Here is a 20,030-nt window from a genome sequence, read left to right on the forward strand (position 1 = left end):
TACGGCATGAAATATTATTCAGTGTAAAGAAAAAGCAACTCAAAATTTACAGGAAAATTGATGGTCTTGGGTTAGTATTAAAGCAAGGTAACTCAAACCCCCGCATGTTTCCTCTTACATGAGGATCCTCGCATCTAATGTGCACATATGGTGTATGTAGACGGGTGTGAGTGTGAGCACAGAGCAGCTTTCAAACGGGACCCCGAGAGAAGGCAATTTTGGTGCTAATGAAGGATGTAGGATGTGATGCAGGAGAAAAAGACACATCCAAGAGTAGCGAAGGAGGAAATAAAGCTTTTTTTTTTTCTAGTTTCAACTCTGTCGCTTTTTTATGGTGGATAAATGAATGAAAATGTAAATGCGGGGCTGGAGAGATGGCTCAGAGATTAAGAGCCTTGTCTGCTCTTCCAAAGGTCCTGAGTTCAATTCCCAGCAACCACATCGCGCCTCACAACCATCTATCATGTGATCTGGTGCCCTCTTCTGGCCTGCAGCTGTACATGCAGGCACACATTCAGTAGAGCAATGTATAAATAATAAAATAAAAAACTTAAAAAAAAATAAAAAGAAAATGTTAACTGCTAGTGAAAGTGTAAAACCTTAAGTGTCATTGTTTTAGAATGTCCATTCTAACTGGGGGCAAGGTCACAGAAAGGTTTAGAGTTTGGGGTGAGGCAAGTGTATTTTTGATTGCTTATTCGTTTTTGTTGTTGTTGTTGTTGTTGTTGTTGTTGTTTTGTTTTTAGTGGCTATTTTAATGAAGCAATTAAAAAAAAGATTGGGTTTCGCTTTTATTTGTGTGTGTGTGTGTGTGTGTGTGTGTGTGTGTGTGTGTGTGTGAGAGAGAGAGAGAGAGAGAGAGAGAGAGAGAGAGAGAGAGAGGGAGAATGCATGTGAAATGCCCTGAAACTGGACTTAAATGGCTGTAACCCACTGGTACATGCATGTATATACTTCAGTGCATCTGCAGAGGTCAGAGGACATGTCGAGTTGGTTATCTCCTGACTTTACACGGGACCCAGGGATCAAACTTAGTCATGCTTGAAAGCAAGTGGTTTTACCTGCTGAACCTTTTTTTTTTACCGGCTCATGAAATAGAATTTTTAAATCCTAAAATATCCAATGAGTATAGAAGTACAGTAAAAGACATTCTTTACTATAGGATGAGTGGGCCAATAAATTGCCACCTCCCCTTTTCTGGTTATCATATTGTTACTGTTCCAATAGTCTTATAATTGTTCAAAAGCAATAATTCATTATTTCCTGGAGCCTGTCATCAACAAACAATAATTTTAAATGAATAGTTCATGATTATTTCTTAAAGAAGAATGTAAACCACAAGCATCTAAAAATCTAGGAGTGGTTCATTAATTATGGTCGAATGGTAGAGTCAAGAAAGCAAACTGAGGAAGGCATGGGGAGTACGTCAGAAAGCGCGTTCCTCCACGGCTGCCACTTTAGCTCCTGCTCCCAGTTTCTGCTCTGATTCTCTTTACAATTGTAAGCTGTATGGTGAAATAAAGCCTGCCTGAAGTTGCTTTTGGTCGTGATATTTATCACAAGCATAAAAAACAAATAGGACATTCAGAAATAAGTATTTCTGAGTGACAGTTTTTCCCAGGTGTCATGGTCCCTAAGGGCACAAAAGCACAGACCCTCTTCTTGCCACTGCCTTGGTCAATCCCGAGCTCAATCACCTCATTTCCCTGTACTGTTCAAAATAACAATGGCTGGGTCTTTTTCAACCAATAAAGATCTGTTTCACAGTTAAGTGGTCACCTGGTCTTTGAGACCCCTCTCTCCAGAAAGTTCTCTTAGGTCCCACGGCTCTCCCATCTATCTACCTCAGACACTCCTGTATTGTTTGAAGCTCTGCTGTCGGCTGAAGAGCTTCCGAAGCCATTCTGGATCCTTAGGAGACTGACTTAGGCACGGAGTCAGTCAGACGAGAGACTTCGATGATGCCGCAGTAGTTTGAATGACATGTTCCTATAGCCTCTGGAGTTTAAATGCTTGGGTCCCGGTTGGTGGCCCCATTTGGGTAGGTTTAAGAGGCATGGCTTGCTGGTGGTAGTGTGTCACCGGAGGTGGGCTTTGGGGTTTCATAATCATGTGCTATTCTTATTTTCTTTTTCTGTTTCCTGTTTGTGGTTTAAGTGAGCCCTCAGCTTCCGGCTGCATCCCTCTATGCGTATGTCTGTTGCCATGCTTTCCCGACCTAATGATGATGAAAGTTTAACCCTTTGGAACTGTAAGCCCCAAATAAATCTTTCCTTGAGTAACTTGTCTTGGACGTGGTGTTTTGTTGTAGTGACAGAAAAAGTAGCTGAGACAATGCTTTCTTGGCCATGTCCACGGGCATAAAGTTTGTTTTAAATACAGGGTCTCATGGTGGAGACCAGGCTAGTTTTGAAGCCATGGCAATCCTCCTGCCTCAGCATTCCGAGTGCCCGAAGTACAGACATGTGTCATTATGCCTGGTTCCCTTAGTTTTTTAGTCACTGTGCAGATTTCAGTAGTACTTGACTCATCCCCACACAAGCTGGGCCAGGAGATTCCTTCCCTGCTGCAAGCTCCATCAGTTCACGATCATGGCCCAGGCCAAGTCAGAAATTGAATCAAAGTGCAATATCCACCCTCTACATCTGCTTAAAAAAAAAAAAAGGAGTGATTAGAATGTAAGGGCAGAGACAACCTTGACGTGACAGACTGTGTCATCCCATTATTACCGGCAGGGACATGAAGCCCAAAGGAAGTAACCCAGAGGGAGGGTCTCAAGGAACTTCCTAGCAGCACTGTCCACACAGTGTTCCCTGGGGACAGCCAACAAGGGCTGCATCTCCAGACAGCTCAGGGCTTGGCTGCCAGTTCCTGGAAACTTGCATCTGCTAAATCTCCCTTGGGAGAAACGGGGTTTTATACAAGATCATTACTGTTATTGTTTTAAATACAAGGCTCTCACAGGACCCAAAAGCGCAGACTCCCAGGTTCTAAGTAGGCTGGCTAAACAAGGATGCTCCTTGGAAGGAGGTGCAAGTGTGGGCTCTATTTTAGGCTTTTATGAGGAACACGGGTGATCATGACTTCTACTGGATAGAGCAGCTATTTAGGGACATTTATTTTTTGCTGAAATGTTTGCTGAGTCTTTTTATAAAGTACTTTAAATCTGAAAAGACTAAATTGCTTCTGTAGAAGCTCTGAGAACGGGGTGGGAAGGAAGAGGGCATCCATAATGTTGTTGCTTTTATGTAGTGGTGACACCTTGGATTCAGTCTCCCTAGGGAAAAGAGAGAGAAATGAAGCAGAGGCGGTGACATAAATATCACATGGGACAGCTTGCTGCCTCTGCAGGCTTTCCCAGAGCTGCTGTTCCTGCTGATGGACAGGGCAATAGAGAAGACGTTTCATGTGGCTTCTGAGAACCCTGGCTTCATTCGGGTCTTGGGATTCTGGATTTTAGGGAGTCACTGTGTCACACCACCCAATATGGTCACTTACATCCCTACTTCTCTGGAAATTCCTTTCCAATTACTCAATAATTCTCCTATTGTATATATTCTTGGGCCTATAGTCTTGTTATAGCTGTAGAATATAAATACCATAGAATGCTTGGGAATCTCTGTAAATATACTGAGATTCAGTGCATCAAGATCATATATGACAGGAGAATTTACTCTACGGAATCAGCAAACTCATCAAGGCTGGACTTACTGGCCTACCAATTTGTCTGTATTTCAGGAAATAAGCAATGGAGGGAGTTTCAATAATGTAAATTAAACTTGAATGCTGGAGTAGAAGCACGTTTTAGTTTAATGACTATTATATATGTATATATACATCTATGTAATATGTATATGTATGTTTCTCACAAGAATGAGAAATAAATTGATGCTACATCATGAATCCAATGAGATGACAACAAACATTATTAGGAAATGAGTTAGTGGTTGGATTGTTTCATAGTTTGATGAAGAAATATGAAAGATAGTTAAAATCCATAAAATCATTCGGTGAGAATTAATTAATCAGCTAGAGCTTACCCAAAAGGACTTGCATATTTTATTATTACTATTTATAAATAATGTACTACTCAAGTTTGAGCTGTTATGTCTGGCAACATATGCATTTATACAGATAAAGAAAGGTGTAACATGCACATTCATTTTGCCAACCAGAGAGCTCATGGCATTCAACAGCATTATACCAGATAAAAAGATCATAATTTTACAAAATGTGTTCTCAGCTTGCCTGCCTAGTAAATATGTTTGAAATTAGAAACAGAAACCTGCATGCGTGCATAGACTCCCAATCTAAAGCTGCAATGAACAGAGTCATAGAGAGTGACAGTGTCTGACTGAGGTCTCTGAGCCCCATGTCTGGAAAGGCAAAAGGTCTTTCCAGCGGGAACTGCTGGAGAATCTGGGCAAGAAGACTGTGGTCTACATTTAATTAAATTTCCTCTTGGAAAGAAATTCAAAACAGCTCCTTTTCCAGGGCTATGGAAAACCGGTTGCATGGTGTGCTTCAAGGTTTCTGATGTTACCTTTTTCATTCCTCTACCCAGTGGCATCTACAGCATCCACACATCATTCAACACACACTCCTGCTTAGCACCTCCTAGCGTTAAGCCTTTGAGGGGGGTTCTATTCACAATGAGTGAAAGATGGGGCTTGCTTCCAAGAATATAGTTAGAGAAACACACAAATACGAAAGAATTTCAGGTTCCCCCCACTTTAATGTGGTCTGTCAAAATCACAATAAAACCAGTTTCTTGTTGGCAGAATCATACTCTTTGCCCTCCATATTTGTGGATGCTTGGAATGTACATTTATAAACCTTCTCTGGGCACCATCTTACAGAACATCGTTCACATGGACTAGTGCCAAAGGCTCAGCATGGTTCAAGAAAGTCACGCTCCCCGATGGCACTCATGTTAGCTCCTTAAAAATATTGTGACTCTGGGTGACTCATTTCAATTCCTGGCTGGATGAGCAAGAAAAGATATTCTAGGCAATCTTTGCAAATATTTCCATTCTTTTAGCATAGATGTGAAGTGCTAAAAGGATGTAGGAGTGGTTGTCAGGGAATGCTGCTCGTACTCATTGGATTCTCAATCAAATAAACAAAGAGCAACTGTGCACAAAAATCAATTCAAAATGGATCAAAGATCTTAGTTTGAAACCTGAAACATTGAAAGTTCCAGAAGAAAACATAGGGAATACACATCAAAATATTGGGGTAGGCAAGGACTTTTAAAATATACTATCAGTCAACAACACGAGAGCGTCAATAGATATCAAACATCAACAGTATCATCAGGTGAGGCTGTATGAAAAAAAATACTTCCACAGAGCCAATGAAACAATTGGCAGAGTTGACAGGCAGGCCACAAAATAGGAGAAAATCTTTGTCAACTACACATCAGGCAAGGAGCTAATATTGAAAATTACAAAGAATTACAGAAATTAAATACCAAAGGAAAGAAACTTCCAATCAACCAATGGACAAACAAATGAATGAATACTTTGAAAGAAAGAAAAAACAAAAGACAGACATAAAATGGCTAAGAACTACTTTGAAAAGTGTTCCGTATTCCTAGGCACCAGGGAAACGTATATTTGAGATATAACTTCACCCAGTTATGATCAAGAAATTTGACAACAAATGTTGGAGATAATGTGAAGAGAGAGAGAGAGAGAGAGAGAGAGAGAGAGAGAGAGAGAGAGAGAGAGAGAGAGAGAGAGAAGGGACCCCTATTCACTGTTTGTGGGAGTGCAAATTAATACAACCTCTGTGGAAATAAGTTTAGAGATTTCTCAAAAATTAAAAATAGAACTATCATGTGATCCTGGTATTTCACATCCTATCATAGAGATAGTTATACCCCATGTTATTGTTGCTTTATTCACTATAGAAAGGAATTGGAGTCAACCTAGTTGTTAATGAATAACAAATCACACATTCACACATGCACACACACACACACACACACACACACACACACACACACACGTGTACTACTCGGTTCTAGACATATTTGAGGTTAAAATTTTACAGGAAAATGGAGGGACTCTGCTATATGTATTAAGTGAAGTCACACAATCTCAGAAAGAGTAAGCCACATGTTCTTTCTCATCTGTGGAGTCTAGCAAATAAACCATGACTATGTGTAAACAGATGTACATGTGGGTACAGTATAACCCTAGGAAAGGAGAATAAGGAATAACGAATATGAGGGACTGAGGAAGGTCTGAATGCAGGTAAATGTTTTTCTAGTTCTAATTCTGTCATGGATTTTTGTTTTGTTTTGGTGTGGACAGATGCGTACATTTTACATGAAGCCTCACAGATTCCATTTTGAATGTCAGTTGTAATTGTACATAAGTTCATTATGTTGTACAGCCTTTGAGGCTGTTTAACTTTTGTGTATGGTGTTTATATTTATTTCCAAGTTTTTCAAAACAAAGTAAAAAAGAATATTCCAATTAAAATTATGGCATAGAATTAAATGATGAGTTTTCAAAAGATGAAATAGATGTAACTAAGAAATTTGTTTAAAACATCTAACACAGTTGGCTACTAGTTTCCAGCGCCCACATCAGTTAGCTCACAAACACCTGCCAACTCCAGCTCCAGGGGATCCAGCACCATTTTCTTCCCTCTGTGGATACCCCACACACATGGTACACAGTTACACATACACATAAATAAAGGACGTCTTAAGTTCTTTGTTAAGGGTGTGGAGTGATGGCGTAGAAGTTAAGAGCATTTGCTGCCCTTTCAGAGGTTCTATACTTAGCACCCACGTGATGTCTCACAACTCTCTGTACCTCTTCAGGCCCTCACAGGCATCGGGCATGTATGTGATGCACAGACACATGTAGTCCACATGTATAAAACAGAAAATTTTAAAAAAGCAGAAATGGATTAGCCTTTTGAGAATTTTATGCAATGTGTTTTGACCATATTTACGCCTCCCTCAGCTCCTCCAAGATCCACACTTTCTTCTCCATCAAGTTTAATTTGTGCTCCCTTCTGTAGGCAATCTTTTCATTTGGTGTTGTTTCCATTGCTGTACAAGAACATTCTCATCTCATGCAACCCTGTTTCTCAATTCTAGGCACCATTTCCTGAGCTGTTAGTGCCTTCTTCAGAAAGTTCTTGCTTATACTTGTACCTTAAAGTGTTTTGCCTGCTTTCCTTTAAGAGTTTCTGATTCTATATTAAAGTCTTCAATAGCTTTTCATAGAGCAAGAAACAAGGATTTCATTTGCTTATCTACATGTGGACATCTACCTTTCCTAACATGGTTTGTTGGAGAAGCCATTTTCCCCCTCCAATGTATATTATTGGCATCTTTGTAAAAAAAGAAATCAGGCGGCTATAATTGTGGGGTTTGTTTCTGGGTCCTCTAGACCATTCTGTTGACCTGCATGTCTGTTTTTGTATAAATCCCATGATGCTTTTGTTACTATTGTTCTATAAGGACTTGAAATCAGGTATGGTGGCCTCTAACATGGTTCTTTCTGTTTTGGATTGCTTAGCTATATGAGGGTCTTTTGAGCTCCCACAAGAGCTTGAGAGTTTTTCTAGTTCTGCATGAAGACCGTCATTGGAGTTTTGATGGGTATTACAATGACTCTGTAGATGACTCTGTAGATGTAATATACCTATTTTCATGATGTTAATTCTGTCAATCATGAGAATAGGAGGTCTCTCCATCCCTTTGTGTCTTAGTCAATTTTCAGTCTTTTAGAAAGCGTTGCATTTAGGGCTGCTATTTTACTTTTTAAAAAGCTATTGTGAAAGGGATTTTTTCAACTTCTTTTGCAGCAATTTTGTTATTGGCATAAAGAAAAGCTTATCGTATTTTTAAATGTAGATTTTCGTATGTTACCACCTTGCTAAACTAAGGGTTTTCTGATGACATATTTAAGATCTTTTAAGTACAAGATAGTGCCACTTGTAAATAGAAATAGAATTGCTATCATTGTGTTTCCTGAGTTCTGGTACTTTATGCTTCCATTTTTATTTTGATTTTAGGAGTTTTAAAGTTTTCCTCCTGATTTCAACAATTCATTCAGTTCAACAGTGTTGTTCAGTTTCCATGAATCCGTGTAATTCTATGCTCTTGTTGATTTTTAGTTTTATACCATTGTGATTAGGTAGAACACAAGAACTATTTGACTTTTCCTGTGTTTGTTAAGACTTGCTTTGTTTACTGAAGTGTGGTCTATTTTAGAGAAAGTTTCATGGACTGTTGAGAAGAATGCGTGCTTTGCAGCATTTGGGTGGAACATACTATAGAAGTCTGCTATGTCCATCTGCTTCATGATGCCATTTAACTGGGATGCTTCTTCATTTATTTTTGCATGTGGTACCTGTTTGTTGATGGGAGAGGTATTTAGATCACCCACTATTATTGTGTTGTAGCCATTTTTTAAAAACAGATAGCAGTGTTTCTTTTACAAAATAAATGCACCAATGTTCGGTGTGCATATGTTTACAACTATAATATCCTCTTAGACTGTTCAACGTGTAGTGACTTCCTCTCTTCTAATATTTTCTAGAGGCCTATTTTGTCAGATATTAGAATTTCCGCACCAGCACGCTTTCTAGTTTTATCAGCCTAGAATATCCTTTTATATCTTTTCATTCTAAAGCTGTTTGTCTTAGCCACTGTGAAAAAAATACTATCTGAAGAAAAAAATCCACAACTGATAGATAGATACACTATGAATATAGAGCAATAGCCAGTTGCAAACAAGTGCTCCTTCAGATCCAATACTTGTTTTTATAGAAAAAAAAAACCTCACTGCTGTGTATGTTACTGTGTAAGTTACTGGGCTGACATAAGCCAACATCCATGTTTGGGAGGCTGAGGCAAGAAGACCTTTAACTTTAGGCCAGCTCAAGTTCATTGCAAAAGCCTATATAAAAAGAAAAATTCAAAGAAAAAGAAGTGTGAGGGAAAAAAATGGCTCCACTGAATTAGCATTGGGTGTTATATATTGGAAGCATAAAAGGAAAGCGTCAGATGGATGTGCACAGTCTATATATAGTATCTGTGGTGGGTTTGTGCATGATGGCGCCCATCCACCATTTTGGTTTGTGAATGCCTATTAGTCATCTGCATGTAGGACCAGCTCACGCATGCTGAGTTTGTGTCTATGGCTCCAACCAGATTTCCACTTCATTGAATACTGTGCCTGTAACTCAGCATTGCCCTACTCCATCCCATCTACAGGCATCTGCAGGCAGGTTTTGTGTAGTTGTATGACTCTTATTCTGGCTTCCTTGAGTATGCTGCTCAGGAAGAGGCTCTTGTGTCTAGAGTCACCAAGATACCAATTCAGCATAAGGTTTTAAAATGACTTTCTGTGCTGAGAAGAGAGTGCATACAATTTTCTGTATTATTTAAAACGGAAACTATGTGAAACCTTAATGTTGAATTAGAGAATTGGTTAAAAGAAGTCTGGCTTGTGCAAATATTAAAATATAAGGTGGCCTTTAACAATGACAGAGAAGATAGCCCATAATGATATAGAACTACCATATAAAGGGATATAAAATTAATTTAAATTAATAGCGTTGTAGCAAATGTTGTAAGGAAGGCCAAGAGGAGGGTTTAAGATGAATATCTTGTGTTCTATGGTTTAATTTCTTTTACGTAAATTGTACTGTGTCATTTAACATAAGTGCACATAATCTCTCTTTCTTGCAAAATGAAAATAACAAACATGATAATCACACTAGCTGTTTTTTGTTTTTTGATAAGGACATGATGATTTTTTTTTTGGAACCAGCTATAGATCAGGACCAAGAAACAGAACCATTCTTTTGGTTTCAGCCAATAACACTTTTGTTTCCCATATTCCCAGCATCTTTTCCATATGACCCATTTGAAGTAAAATATAAGTAAAGATGGTTGTGAGATGTGTTGCTGGGGCAGTTTCGGTGTAAATGCGACCACACCCTTAAATCCTTCCTGTCTGGGATGTGGAGATATTCTTGTAGTTTTTAGCATCAGTCTGGCAACAAGAAGGCAAAGGCAGAAATAACTGCTACTACCCCTGCAAGCTGTGAACCCCTGAACCACTCATCCAAGGCCATGGCTCAGACCTTTTATTTGATAAGAAAACAAACCCTCCTCTAGTGATGTGCTGGACAGCACTGTGCCTACTGGCAATGCTATGTTGTACTTTTATTATATTTTTGCTTAAGCGAGCCTACCAGAATTTGAAATGAGGAAAGAATACAACCTCTATGTTGTTGAAACTGAGGGCTCTGTTAATTTCTGGCAACTCTGGGCAGAGCTTGAAAGACAACAATCATCTCTTAAAGGAAAGACTGGACAAGAAGGACTTGAAGCATTCCAGGTAAGATACTGGGCTGCTGCTGTGGAACCTGGTGAGGGAGAAAGAGAATAAGAAACAACAGGCTCAGTTCAAAGTGGAAGAGAAGAAGATCTTCAGAAGTTCCCAAAAAGACATCTGAAAGGGGCAGCGAAAAATATCAGCCGTTGCCCAGAAAGATGTGAGCTTAAGTAAGTAGACTTCTAATTGCGTGGCTCCCCAGAGGGAAAGCAGCATCCTCATTCAAATGGAAAACAGGCAGCCCAGGTGGAAAGAGACAGGTCTACTCTCTGGGTAAGCCCATGCTCTCACAAACCACAGATCCATCTGCAAGGTTTGATGAGAAAGTAATTCCTCTGCGGGCCAAGTTACCAATAGTGGACAGTGTAATTCCATTTCTTACGCTATACAACTTAGACTGGGGTTGCTGGGTACCACCTTGAAAGGAAATCTGTTGTTTAAAACTGCCGCTTTGGAGAATGGAGAACAACCATAAGTCAGTAAATCTAAGTTTAACCTGCCACAAAATGAAGGTGAAAGGCAGCCCTGGGACGTAGTTATGAAGTGTGAGGGGCCCAGGTATGGGCAAGCCATAAAGTGCAGGCAGTAAGCTGGGTTCAGACAAGAACATGCATGGGGAAGGTAGCTTCATCCTCAGTTGCCAGGAACAAATCTCATCAGCTGGGGTGACCCTGGGGTTTGACACCTTGAGCCCAGTGTCAGTGGGTGGTGGACACAGCTCAGAAGCCACCTGCCAATACTGATTATGCATTTTTTCACTGTGGGACAATCTTTTTCTTTTCCTCTCCTTTTCTTCCTATGTTTCTCTTTTAATTCTTTTGTTTGTTTGTTTTGTTTTGTTTGTTGAGAGAGCATTTTTCTGTGTAGCCCTGGCCATTGTGGGACTTGTTCTTTAGAACAGGTTGGCTTGGAACTCAGAGATCTGCCTGCCTGTCTCCCAAGTGATAGAATTAAAGATATGTGCCACCTGGCTTCCTTTGTTTTTATTTTTTGCTATACTTTTAGTAATATTTTGAACTTTATTTTTAAAGATCTTCTTCTTTTAGCTTTGCTAAATTTATCTAAGTTTGTTTATAAAAGAAAGGTTCTAATTATTACAAAATATTTTTTATTTTGGGGGTTTCCAGATTCTTTATCTTTTCCCTTTTACTCTTCTCTTTCTATTTTTCCTTTCTTTCACTTTATTTTGCTACTTCACAATTTTACCCTATCCTTGATTTTACTCTTTCACTATCCTAAATTATTTTTTTAATCCATAGAACACTTAATATTAGTTTTGTCATTTTCTGTTTTATAGAAATAATAATAGGCATATTAGTGGGCTTTGATCCATCTTAAGTATATAGTTTGATGTTGTTGTTACGATTTGTTTTCTTTATTATGAGATTGTGCTCCTCAATAAAATACAGCTCCAAACATTCCCAAATAAAACCAGAAATCAGAATTCAAGCAACTTGATTTCTCCAAAAGTCATAATGCCTCAACGACTATATTCAAAGATACTGAAATACATAAGTTGTTGGATGAAGATTTCAAAAGTTAACTTATAAAAATGATCAATGATTGCAAAAAGGATACAAATAAACAAACAGAATACAGGATCTACAGGAGAAAGTGAGTGTCATAGAGGAAAACTTCAGCAAAACTGATGAGAAATTCAACAATTCAGATGTTACAAGTCAGCAATGTGGAAGAATCAGGAAGGAGGCTGAAATTTTGAAACAACAACGATAACAAAAGACAAATAGAGATGAAAGATTCAGTGAATCAAAAGAAAAGCACATTGAAAGCTATCACATTAGTCTTGACTAAGCTGAAGAAAGACTAGCAAAGATGGAGACCCACGGCAGCGGCCTTCCTTCTCCTCTTCCTCTCCAGCCATCTCCATTCCTCCTGGTCTCTAACTGCTTCCTTTTCCAAGAATCTCTCTATCCCACACCCCTCAGAACCTTAGTTATGCCTATCCCATTTGCCTTGCCCAGGTGGGTTGGCTTTTTATTGGTCAAACAGGAATACGTTTTTAGGCAAGGTTACAAACATTTTAGGGCATGTGAGTCTGCTAATTTGGGAAACAACCAGACCCAAACCCCAACACAGTGTCATCCATTTGGTACCAGCTTTACAGCCATGAAAGGTACAAGATTGACAGGGTCTCAGGGTCCTATTTCAGAAAGATGTTGATGTGATGCCAGGTAATGTATGACAGGTCATAAGCCCTGAAAGGAGTCCTGAGAGGCTATTATTTCAATCTGTGGAGAGGAAACTTAATCTGTAATGGAAATCTGGGGCTGTTAGAGATTCCAAAGATGGCAGGACCTTGGGATGTCCACCAAGGAAGCTGGAGAGAGAGAGGGGGGGGGGAGGGAGAGAGGGAGGGAGAGGGAGAGGGAGAGGGAGAGAGAGAGGGAGAGGGAGAGGGAGAGGGAGGGAGAGGGAGAGGGAGAGGAAGGGAGAGGAAGGGAGAGGGAGAGGGAGAGGGAGAGGGAGAGAGGGAGAGGGAGAGAGAGAGAGAGAGAGAGAGAGAGAGAGAGAGAGAGAAAAGAAGAAGAAGAAGAAGAAGAAGAAGAAGAAGAAGAAGAAGAAGAAGAAGAAGAAAGGAGAGTAGAGTAGAGAATACATACTGTTGGCAGCAGAGCTGGAAGAATGGGGCTACCCAAGGCCCTTGGAGCCCAGATGCCTGTATGAAGCATCCCAGTTTCTACATGGGGGCTGCTGAATGTGGTCTTTGTCCTTTTGCATTTTGATCTTTTTGCTTTTCTCCTATCATTCCTTGCTGTCCTTTTCTTCCATATTGCAATGGTAGTGATCACTTTCTGCCATTTCATGTTGGGAATTTGTAACTTGCTTTTATTTTACAGGAGCTTACATTTCAGAGATTTCCTTGAGCCTCAGAAGACACTTTAGCTTGTTAAATTGACATTGCTAAAGCCCGTGGGAACTTTAGAAACTGGATTGCATTATGAGATAAATGCAAGATTTTGAAGACAAGGAATAGATTTAAAGTGATATGTTTGGGTGTTAAGTTGACAAAGGATAGAGCTGTGATGGTTAAACTCAGTTGCCAATTTGATGCATCACCTGGGAGATGGGCCTCTGGGTATGCCTGTGGGGAATTGATTAGGCTAATTGAGAGGGTCTTCCATTTGGGGCAGTATCAATCCCTTGGCTTGTATCCAGGCGGCCCTAGCCAGTATCCATTATTTTCTGCTTCTTGACTGCAGATGGGATGTAATCAGATGGCCCAAGCTCCTGCCAGTGCCATTTCCCTAACATGAGGGATTTGATTGTAACCTCAAAAATCTACTCCAAAATAAACTATTCCTTCCTTTAAAAAAATACAGGATCAAAATTTTGGGCTTCTAGTTTGATAAAACATACACTATTGAGTATGTCATGTCAAATGGGTCCGATAAAAATAATGGGTGACTTAAATACTTCACCTTCATCTTTAGATAGTTCATCATACAACTAAAATCCAACAAAGAAGTTCAGGATTAAACTGTACCGTGGATTATTAGAGTAAACAGACAATTCCACTGAACACCAATCTCAGAAACTTATAGAACTTTCTCTAAAACTGACCACATTCCAGAAAGTCTTACCAAATACAAAAGAATCAAAATAACACCTTGTGCATCTCATCAGATCATATTAGAGTAAAACTAGAAGTCAATAGTAAGAGAAACTACACAAATACACAGAGCATGACTAATACAAACTATTGAATGGCAAATGGATCATTAATAAAACCAGGGAGGAAAAATTCAAATCCTCCAAATCCAATAAATATTAGAGAACAACTTACTGAAAGTGTTGGGGGATGTAAGTCAGTTCTAAGTGGAAAGTATATTGCTTTGAGTGTTTACATTAAAAAGTCAATGACTGTATGTAACTAATGGGCAGTTTGATCTTCATGTGAGTCCCCCTAGTAAATTGAGCAGGTGCTGTTTATGACATGGACTCTGTTTCCTGCTTTCAGTTACTTCACACTAACTGGGCTGCTTGCCTGACCTCAGTGGATGAGGAGGTGCTCAGTCTTGATGCAGCCTGATGTGCTGGGGTGGGTTGGTGGTGAGCTCCCCTTTTCTGAGGACAAGAGGAGAGGACGGGGTAGTAGGAAGAAGATGAGAGAGAGAGGGAGTAGAGGAAGAGGATGGAGGGGCTGCAGTTTGGATGTAAAATTACTTTATAAACTAAAACTAAAATAAAATCTTAAAATTTTCAATGGCTGGAGAGATGTATGGCTCAGCTGGTACGAGCAAAAGTGTTAGTTGCATAAACCTGATGATTTCAGTTTGAACCTCGGCTCCCATGGTGTAAGGAGAGTATTGAATCTACAAAGTTGCCCCTTGACCTTCACACATGCATATGGCATGTTATACACACACACACACACACACACACACACACACACACACACACACACACACACAGAGAGAGAGAGAGAGAGAGAGAGAGAGAGAGAGAGAGAGAGAGAGAGAGATGTATAAAATAAGTAAGTAAATACATACAATTTTTTAAAATTCAGAGCTAGCTCCAACAACCTAATGATGTACCTAAAGGTCTTGGAAGAATAAGACAAGCCAAATTAAAAAGCAATGGAAATCAATAAGTAATAAATAACAAATTTCAGGGCAGAAATTAATAAACTGGAGACTCAAACAATAATATATAGATTCAATTAAAGAGTAGGTTATATTAAGAAACAAACAAACAAACATCTAGCCAAACTAGCCGAAAGGAAGGATGGAAAGACTTAATAAAATTAGAGATGAGGAAAGGAAGGTTACAATAAATTCCAATGGAATCTAGATGACCATTAAGCAATACTTTAGAAATCTGTATTCCCCTAAACTAGAAAATCTAGCATAGATTCCAAGATGCATACGATCTACCAAAACTAAACAAAGAAAGTCTAAACAACTTACATAGATCCACTATGGGGAAAAGCATTGAAATAGCAACAAAAAGTCTCCCAACAAAGAGAGACCCAGGGTCAGGTGGATGTGCTGAAAAATTCTACCAGAGCTCTGAAGAAGAGCTAATGGCAACATTCCCCTAATTGTTCTATGCACTACAAGGAGCAGGTACTCTCCCAAACTCAGTCTATAAAACTTGCATTAGGCTGGTGCTTACATTAGATAAAGACATAACAAAAATGAAAATTACAATTCAGTTTCCCAATGAACAAAAATACAAAAAAATTTTAACAAAATTCTTGGAAACATATTAAGAAGATCATATGCCATAACCAAACTTGTTCCTTCCAGAGATACAAGGATAGTGGCTATATACAAATCAATAAATGTAATCCAACACATAAACAGGTTCAATGACAAAAATCACATGATTATCTCAATAGATACAGAAAAATTTTCTGACAAAGTTCACTGTTCCTACATATTAAAAGTCTAGAGGAAACCAAGACTAGAAGGACATACTTTGATATAATGAAAATTAGAGACAAGGAACTTATAGCCAAGATTATACTAGTTGGGAGGAAACCGGAAACCATTTTCTCTAAAATCAGGAACAAGACAGAGTGCTGACTCTTTCCATTCTTGTTTAATTTATTGATCCAAATCTTAGTAGAATTAAAAACAGAAAGAATAAAAAGATACAAATAGGAAAATTAACTTTTTTTTTGCAGATGGCAGTATTCTATACTTTATTCTAAAGATTCCATCAGAAAACCTATAGATTTAATTCACAATTTGAGCAAAATATCAGGGTTCAAAATCAACATACAAAAATCAGTAGCATACTGGGGAGATGGCTCAATGCTTAAGAGCACTGGCTGGAACCAGGTTCAATTCCCAGCACCCTTATGAAGGTTCACAACCCTCTGGACCTTCCACTCCCCAAATGCCTTCAAGGGCACTTTACACATATAAAATATGAAAATAAAAAGTCTAGTGAGTAGCTTTTCTAAATGCCAACAGTGAACTTACTACAAAAGACATCAAGAAAATGATAGTATTCACAACACCCTTAAAATTATCTGGGAGTTGGGTCAGTGAGATGACTCAGGGGGTAGGACACTTGCTGCTAAGCCTGACGATCTGAGTTCATTTCCTAGAACCCCATGGGAGAACGGGAACAAATTTCTGCAAGTCGTCCTCTAATCTCTACATGAGCTCTGCAAACGTGCAGAATAAATGAATGCTTAAAAAAAGTTACACAGGAATGATACTGATAATGAACGCTTTAAGAGACCGGAGACTTTGAGGAAGACACCTGAAGACAGGAAGACCTTCCTTGCTCCTGGGTTGACAGAAGTCAGAGTGTGACGTGGCTAAATCACTTAAAGAAATCTATAGATTCATTGAAATCTCAGTCAAAATTCCAATGGCATATGAAAAAGAATTCTGAGAGTTCATGGGGAAATACCTCAAATAGCCAAAGCGATCTTAAACAGAAAGAGTAGTGGTAGAGACAGGGTAATGCCCACTCATTAATCTTATTACAGAGACACAGTAAATGTTGTGGCACAAAACAAACAAACAAACAAACAAACAGATGCACATACCAGAAGGGTAGAGTGGAGGACCATAAATGAACCCACACAGCCACAGGCACCTAATCTTTGACAAAAGAGTTAAAACTGAATATTGGAAAAAAAGATGCAACCAGTGGTGCTGGGGAAAGGAACACATGCATGTGTAAAGGAGTGAGATGAGACATAGACCTTTCATCCTGCAGAAAAGCCAATTCAAAGTTTCTTCATAAGACCTGAAATTGTAAAACCACCAGAGGAAAGCAAGTATGACATATCAAGGTACAGGCATAGGGTATAGGGCTCAAGTAGCATACAGGAAAAAATAAAACAGAAGAACAAAACAAAACAAAACAAAACAAAAAACCTCAAGAATTTATAGCCCTAGTGGTCTAGTGTCTTTGGCTGGAGGGTACTGGCAATATATATTATAAAATTTTATTGGTTTTATTAGTACTTAGTTTTAAAACATTGTTACTGCTGTTGTGGTTAACTGAGTGGGTCCAGTAGAAAGGGTTCAGAAAATGGCTGACAAGCAGACCTGGAGTAGTTTGCAAAGAGCGTTTGTTTCATGTTGTCACATATGACATTGGTAGCATAACATAGAAGAACACACACACAAAAGTGAGGAGAGAGATGGAGGGATCTTCAGTAGGTCCCATTGCAAAAGAAGACAATATATTTGTCTTGTTCACTGCTGAATCTGAGCACACCAAAGAGGTCAAATGAGGGCATAATAACCCAGATTCAATGATTTTTTTCTTTAAAAATAGTCTTTCAAATATCTTGCGATGCTATAACAATTTGTTAAAAATATTAGCATATTAAATACTAACAGACATACTAACACATAAATAGACACAGTAATTTACCCTATTTTACACAATGGGAAATTGGGGCAGGAAGAGGTATAGAGTTTTCTTTCTCACCAGAGATCCCATGGTTAGCAAGGGATAAAACTGGGATTCAAATACAGGCAGCTTGTCTCTCTGATCTGTGCTCTTAACCAACAAAATATAATGTCCTAGAGTGCAAAAAAAAAAAAAAAAAAAAAAAGATGTAAAGGATACATTTGTACATATAACATAAAATGCCACTTTCTCACTGAAACTTAAGGAGAATGCTCATTGAATATTTTGAAATGGTTATATATAGAGACTATACAATGGAAATTATGTAAGTCAGACAATTCAACTACATCAAAATAACACTAGTTACAAGCAGCAAAGATAATGTGTGAGAACATGAAATTAGTAATGATGAAAGAGGCAAAAGATTCAGTTCAAAGAAGAGCAATTATGAAAGGAGAATTTGTAAATGGAAAATACAAATTTAAAATATAAAATAAATAGTCTATTTTTCTCTAAGCAAATGCACACTATTGAAAATTGACTCAATCAGAGTTAAAACAAATTAACAAGCAAACAAACAAGAAACCAAATAACAGCAACTCCAGCAGTCATCAATGCTTTTCAAAAGATAGTAAAACAAAAATCATTTATCCTTTTAAAATCCATGAAGCACAGCTGGTTTTTGAGGGTCATCTAAAAAACTCTCAGTGAATAGAGAACCATGTTAATAATTTAAACATCTCCACTGGGAAAACTGGAATGCTGGCAAAATCATTCTTTTGGGTTAGTATAATTCTGTATTAGAGCTCAGTGGGACATCACCCATCCCTAATAAACAATTTACTAACAGGAATGGAGAAAACATAAGTAAATGACCTGATTGCAGCAGTGTGCTTGCAAACACACACACACACAAAACCAGATATGGTCAAGTAGAGTTTGCAGACTATAACACTACAATGTCAGAAATAGGATGTTAAATAGGAATCCATAAATAGCACTCAAGACATTAAAAATCATGGGAAACTTCCATGTGAGGTACTATGGAATCACCTACTAAAAAGGGCACAGTAGTAGGAATAATATTTATACATTTAAAAGATTGGCAAAATCGATAGCCATCTAGTAAGTTTGGTTTTTAAAGTAAGCGGTAGACAGGGTGATAGAAAATGCCAACAGAGAATATTAGGAATGCAAAGAAGATTTTCTCAGAGTAGTCTCTCCCCCCCCTCTCTCTCTCTCTCTCTCTCTCTCTCTCTCTCTCTCTCTCTCTCTCTCTCTCTCTCTCTCTCTCACACACACACACACACACACACGGACACTATAATAAAAATGGTAAGATAACACTTTGAAACTTTGTGCTAGAACATTGAACATATAAATAAAATAGATAATTTTCAAGGAATATAGATATTACTAAAGTTGAGTCAAGAAGTAGGACATTTTGGGCTAGGATAAGTAGATGCTATGTGTGCATATATATTTAGAAAAAAATTCAGCTTACCTCTGGGAAGCTGACTAGTGGGAAAAGGGTGCTACAGGGCTCGGAGGAAGGAGGCATCCACTTCCTAAATATAGCACTCTGCTTTGAATGATATGCAGTAGCCATGAATTAATTTAGCTAAAAGACAGCAAAAATTGTTAGTGATGAGTCCATGAGAAGTCATGGGAGTAGGGAGGAGGCGGCTTAAAGGATGGAATTTGTGAAATCCAGAAATATGCCATGTGAGAACTGTCACAAATTATCAGATTCTCACTCCTCTCCACACTGTGGACTGTCATTGAGAGACCCCGAGGAGTTTATCAAGGAAATCTGAGGCATGTAGAGCCATAGGAAGACTAAAATAGACATGAGTTCGAATCCCTACCGGTGCCAGACTTTGCAAAGATCCTTTCAAGTCTCCAGACCCAAAGGTCGCTGGCCTCGAGTGCAGGGACATCAAGGCCTCTAAAGCTTCTGCCAAGTTGTTGAGCCGATCTGATTTCAACCAGAGCAGGGAAAGGGGGGTGGGGCGGGGCGGGGCAGCGGCTCCTTTTCCCACAGTGGCAGGTAGGTACCTCCCACCCCCGCTGCCCCCTCCTTCCAGCTTCCTCGCTCACACCCACCCACACAGCCCTCTCCGTTTGCGGCTGGAGAGCCATTCTCGGGCGCCAGCGGGCAGCAGTGGCTTGTCAGCCAGCAGAAGCCAAGCTGCAGGACTGGGCTGCGCAGGAACTCTGCAGCCAGCCGCTCCAAGCTGAGAAGCGTTCTCACATTTCTTTAATACTTCCTTCTCTTATTAAACGTCTCTCTCCTCTTGGCCGCCA

At 39.1% G+C, this 20,030-nt stretch overlaps 1 protein-coding gene and 1 long non-coding RNA gene across 2 annotated transcripts in view; one reads left to right on the forward strand and one right to left on the reverse strand.

Moving 5' to 3' along the window:
- The window catches only part of LOC311582084, a 20,995-nt gene continuing 965 nt past the window's right edge, over positions 1 to 20,030 (reverse strand). Inside the window, exon 2 of the long non-coding RNA XR_014774006.1 lies at positions 1 to 2,645. This is a non-coding gene — a long non-coding RNA (uncharacterized lncRNA). The remainder of the gene's footprint in view (positions 2,646 to 20,030) is intronic.
- ANKRD34C (ankyrin repeat domain 34C) overlaps positions 19,743 to 20,030 on the forward strand; it is a 14,487-nt gene continuing 14,199 nt past the window's right edge. Inside the window, exon 1 of the mRNA XM_084754813.1 lies at positions 19,743 to 19,773. The gene's annotated coding sequence lies outside the window, so the exon portion shown is untranslated. The remainder of the gene's footprint in view (positions 19,774 to 20,030) is intronic.

The sequence above is a fragment of the Acomys minous genome (genome assembly GCF_964271855.1).
Source record: "Acomys minous genome assembly, chromosome: 13".
In the NCBI taxonomy this organism is placed as follows: domain Eukaryota; kingdom Metazoa; phylum Chordata; class Mammalia; order Rodentia; family Muridae; genus Acomys; species Acomys minous.